Here is a 5,287-nt window from a genome sequence, read left to right as displayed (position 1 = left end):
CAGAGACCCCCTGGGGCCGGCTGGCTGGCTGAGACCCCCTGGGCCACAGACTTTAGCTTCTCAGCCCGTCTCCCCACTCCTCCTCCCCAGTCTGGGTGGGCCTTGCTCTGAGATGTGTCACTTCCCACAAGGCTCCCCCCTCCCCACTACTACCTGGGCCCCGGGGACCCAGCCTGTCCCTACCTCTTGCGGCCCCTCGCGCCTCAGCACGGAAGGCTTTCCTGTCCGCCGGTGTTTCTCCTCCAGCCTCTCTGAGCGAAGGGTCTTCTGGGCCCCACATCTGGGTCGCTGCTCCCAAAGGCACATCCTGGGAGGAGACCTTTTCATCCAGAGTCTGGTGTTCTGTACCAAGGCCTCACCCTACTCAGCAGGACTCTGTCTCCACATGGAACCATATAAGACCTTAGAAATGATATGTAGGGTCTAACTCATCTGCTAGGGGAAACCATAGCCCAGAGGAGTGAGTGGCTTGCCCAAGGTCGCAGCAAATTAGCGCTGAGCTGAGACCAGAACATGTCTCCTATCCACACTGGCTGCCACGGCAGCAATAAACGTTTATTGAGCGTGGCTGTGGGCAAGGCGCTCTGTCCTGGCATCAGAAAAGGTTATGATGAGATGCTGTGCCTTCCCTTAGGGACTTGGGATCCAGAGTCAAGATGGCAGGATGGGGCACGAGCAGGATAAATAAGCAGGCGGGGCCGCATATGCTCCACGCAAAGTCAGTGCGAGGAACAGGTTCTACCTGAGCCCAGAGGACACAAGGTTGGCTCTGGGCGGGGCCGGTTAGTGCGGAAAGAGTTCAGGATCAGGGATCGTCCCGTGTCACGAATGGCGTGTGTGGCTTTGGAAAGGGCATCCCGGCTCTGGGCCCTGGTGGCGTCCGTGTGATGTAGGGTCGGGCAGCGGGGGGTGGATTAAAAGGTGGATCAATTCGGGGCGCCTGGGTGGTGCAGTCGGTTAAGCGTCCGACTTCAGCCAGGTCACGATCTCACGGTCCGGGAGTTCGAGCCCCGCGTCAGGCTCTGGGCTGATGGCTCGGAGCCTGGAGCCTGTTTCCGATTCTGTGTCTCCCTCTCTCTCTGCCCCTCCCCCGTTCATGCTCTGTCTCTCTCTGTCCCAAAAATAAATAAACGTTGAAAAAAAAATTAAAAAAAAAAAGGTGGATCAATTCTTGAACTTTGTTTGTTTGTTTACTTATTTATTTTGAGAGGGAGAAAAAGAGTGAGAGAACACGAGTGGGGGGGGGGGAGGAGCAGAGAGAGAATCCCAAGCGGGCTCCGTGCTGTCAGCAAGAGCTCGATGTGGGGCTCGAACTCATGACCCTCGAAATCATGACCCAAGCCGAACCCAACTGACTGAGCTCCCCCCAGGAGTCCAATTCTTAAACTTTTTAAGGTAGTTTGAAAGTTTTCCTTCCAGAGAGGGAGGCCTGAGGGGCCCTTATTCCTGTAATTCAGCATCCCGTCCTGAGACAGAGCCCGGCAGGCCTCTCGGAAGTTGGGCCTGGGGAGCAGAGCCCCTTAAAGATCGGGGTCCAGATGGGCCTCAGGTCGGATTTTTATTCCTCCCTGAATCCACACGCAGAAGGGGCCCTCCCAGTCCTGCGGTGGAGACGGGCAGCCGTAGCCCAGTCCCCAAATAGGGAAAACATGGGGAGGAGCGCAGGGGCCATCTCAGGAGGCCCGAGAGATGACGCAACTGTGAGCAACTCTCCAGGCTCTGGCTCCGGAGCCGGGGCTGGGACCCTGGGGTCCCCTTCCGCCCACACCTTGACTGAGGCCTTGGCAAAAGTGCGGGGACGGACGGAAGTGGAAATGGGGATGAAAGGGGGCATCGTGAAAAGAAGAAACTAGTACAGAGAAACAGGAAGCAGGGAGGAAAGGAAGTGGCAGACAGGAGCCCAGGAGCCCGAGAGGAGCCGAGGGGGGGAAAGGCCGATGGCGGGCGTGGCCGGGAGGGAGTGGGCCCCGGGCTGCTGGTGACAGATGGGTGGACACAAAGAGGAGACAGATGGATGGGGGAGGGAGGAGGGAGGCTGGAGGGGCAGTGGTTGGAGGCCTTAATGAGATTGGAGCTGGGCTCGGGGCTGAGGAGAGGTGAGTGGAGAGGAAAGAAGAAGGGACAGGCCGCCTCAGGAGACAAAGGCGACAAGGCCTGGGGGCCAGGGTGGGAGAGGGCTCTGGAGGGGCCGCTTGGGGGGGGGGGGTTCCAGCCCCGGCTGGCAGCAGAGAGAGTGACAGATTGCGTGGCTCGCCACAGTGGAGACCCGCTGTCACCTTCTAGAGGCACAGAGAGGGAGACCCAGAAAGACGGACTGACACGCACGGTGTGGAGGCAGACAAGGGGACAGAAGAAAATCCACGAGGAGCTGCGGCCTCCCGGCCACGCCACGGCTCCTGCCCGGGCTCCCCCCCGCCCGCTTGCTCCTGCGACCCAGGACCCAGGATGAGGGCCGGTCTCCCACCGAGGATGACACCCCCACCCCGGCGGGGGCCACTCCAGGGAAAGGGTCAGGCAGCGCGGCACCGCGAGGGTTAACGCCGGCTGCTCTCCCTGCCAGCCGCCTGCCTGGTCGGGTCCCCAGGGCTCCCCGCATATGTCACCCCCTCTCCTGCCAAGCCCACTGCTTCCCAGCTCCTCCAGGCCCTCCCCCACCCTCAAGGACTAGGCCCCGGCCCCTGTGTCTTCCCTACACTCCAACCTCCCATCCGGCAGTCTACTTCCAATCTACCTCCAAGGCCAGGCCGTGTAGACCTGAAAAGACCGCAGGTGACCACCCGAGAAAGTGAACGCCTATAAAATGCTAAATAAAGACAAACCAAACCGTAGAGCCTGCTCCTCCCCCACCCCCAGGGCCTGCTCTTCCTGCCCTTGTTAGGGCAGACACACACACACACACACACACACACACACACACACACACACAGCTCCCTGGGGGTTCTCCTTCCCCCCCAGGCTGGGGCTGCTGGCAACCTGCGCTGACCTCAGAGCGCTCCCTGCTCCCTCGACCACGACCACCGGTCCCAGGGTGATAGAGGCAGAGGAGAAGCAGGAGGTCCCAGGGCACGCTCTCACCCTGCTCACCATCAAACCCCAGTTCACACCCTGCTCACCATCAAACCCCAGTTCAGTTCGTGGGGACGGCTCAGGCTGGCTATGTCAAGGATGGAATCCCAGAACTGAATTATCAGAGCCCGAACGCCTACGAGCAGGGAGGCTGGGGACAGGGACCCCCCTGCTCCCCCTCCCCCCCACCCCTGTTCCTTCCTGCCTTCCCCGCCCCCACCCCAGGGCCCTTCTCCTTCTGTTTCCCTCGATGTCTCCCCCTTTGGGATCCCAGCCTCCAGGCTGCAGTCGCCGTCCCTCGTCCCTCGTCCCTCGAGTTGTCTATCCTGTCTCCGGCCTTGTCTCCCTGTCTGCCCCAGTTTTTTGCTTCCTCACGACTGTGTGCTCTCTGCCTCCCCCAACCAAGTCTGTGTCTCCGCCCTGTCTTGGGGCCTCCCTCAGGCCTCTCCAGTACCATGCAGTACCTCCCCTGAATTCCCGTGTCTCTCCAGATCCGTGTTTCTCCCAGGCCTGGTCTCCCTCCCCAGCTCCCCTTTGCCAGTCTCCCCCACATCCCCGCCCACATATGTTGCATCTCTGAGCCTCCACAACCTGGCAACTCCTCTCTCGTCCTCTCTCACCCCTCTGTCTCCCCGTGACTGTGCCTGCCCCCCTGTCTGTTACCCACCTACAGTGTTCTCCCCCCTCGTCCGTTTCCTCTGTCTGGCTCCCCACATCTCCCCCTGTCTGCCCCTCATCTCCACCCCGCACTGGTCTCCATCTCTCCTCTCCCCAAGGCACTGTTTCCTGGGTCTCTCGGTCTCCCAATTTCTTGGACAGGGTGGAGGGCAGGAGCGTGGGGGCGGTAGAATTGCTGTTGCTGGGGGCTCATTAGGTGGAGATTGGTTTTTAATCAGCACCATGGCAATGATGATGCAAGAACTGAGATGCCACCTGGTCCCCTGCCCCCCAGCCCCCCTCCTCAAGCCTCCTTTCCCCTCCAGCTCAGCCCATCTGCTGGCGCCTGGGCACCTGTCTGGGCCTGCCCAGGTGGGAGTTGGCACCTCCCAGACCTGAGGGGGGGCGGTGGGGGAGCTTGGGGAGGGATCATAGGACTCCCCTTAGGGAGGAAAAGCCCAGAAAAGTTTGATCAGCAACAGGGAAACAGCGAATGCCTCCGACAACCCCCGCAGCTGGGGCTTGCTCCGAGGAAGGTCCAGACCCTTCCATGCAATAGCTCACTTAATCTCCATGGCAACCTAAGAAGCAGCTCTAATGAACCCCATTTTGCAGAAAGGGACCCTGGAGGCTCAAGAGGTTAGGTTACTTGTCCAAGGTCACCAGATGCCAGGACTTTCTTCACCGTAAGACACTGTCTCTGGAGCGCTCCTGGTTCATTCTGGATACTCGCGAAGGCTCAGTGACGACACCCAACAGCTGCGTGGAGTCCCAGCTCCTGCCACCCTTCAACACACACGCACACGCGCACACACACACACACACACACACACACACACACACACTCAGACACGCGTGCACGTGCACACACAGGCCGGAGGCAGCTGAGCTACTGAGGTGAACTTAATCAATGCCTGTTTGCATATAATTCTGTATCTGATTTTCTTACTGCTCATTTGCTGCCCTGGCACACTCCAAGCCTGCCGGGGCCACCCTGACTTCTCCCACATCCTTCCAACCCTCGTCCTTCCTCTTCCTTCAACCTGGCCTTTCCTCCTACGAGCCCAGAATTCCCAGCGGGTCAGCTTGGAAAAACTCCCTGTGGGCTCTGTGTCAGGAATCTGACCCCGCTCCTCCCCACCACGAGGTAGATGGGAGGTCGAGGGCTGGGTAAGAGGGCGTGGGGTGACTAAGTCCCAGGGCCACGTGGGAGCCACGGGCAGCCTGCCAAGGGGTCCTGTGGGCACCAGCTTTAGGAAGGATGAGGGCTTGTCGAGGACCAGGACTCTCAGGTCTTCTTTGAGGACCTAGGTTTCCCTGTTGGTACCTTGGATAGCCTTCTTCCCAGGGGAAAAGAAACAGGGGAAGGGGCTGTCAAAGTCACGCTGGGACTCAGAATAGGACCATGGCACTTAAACCTGGCTTGCTGGGGGCCTCTGTCCCTGCCGCCTCTGGTGTGGAAGACCGAGGGGGTTCATCTGTGATCCTGCCCTGGCTCTCGCCCCAGCCCCACCCCTTCCCCAGCTCTCCATTTCTTGCTTATGAAATATGCATGGAGAACAGA

General features: G+C 59.9%; 1 long non-coding RNA gene across 1 annotated transcript; it reads left to right on the top strand.

Moving 5' to 3' along the window:
• Positions 1-1,440: 1,440 nt before the first annotated feature.
• Positions 1,441-2,828, top strand: LOC121015411 (uncharacterized). The gene is made up of 2 exons (XR_005783821.1): positions 1,441-2,096; positions 2,284-2,828. It is a non-coding gene; the product is annotated as an uncharacterized LOC121015411 (long non-coding RNA).
• Positions 2,829-5,287: the final 2,459 nt, after the last annotated feature.

Source organism: Herpailurus yagouaroundi, unplaced genomic scaffold, assembly GCF_014898765.1.
Source record: "Herpailurus yagouaroundi ecotype Mexico unplaced genomic scaffold, PumYag 207, whole genome shotgun sequence".
Classification (NCBI taxonomy): Eukaryota; Metazoa; Chordata; class Mammalia; order Carnivora; family Felidae; genus Herpailurus; species Herpailurus yagouaroundi.
Note: the sequence above shows the minus strand (reverse complement) of the source record. Positions and strands in the feature narration are given on the sequence as shown.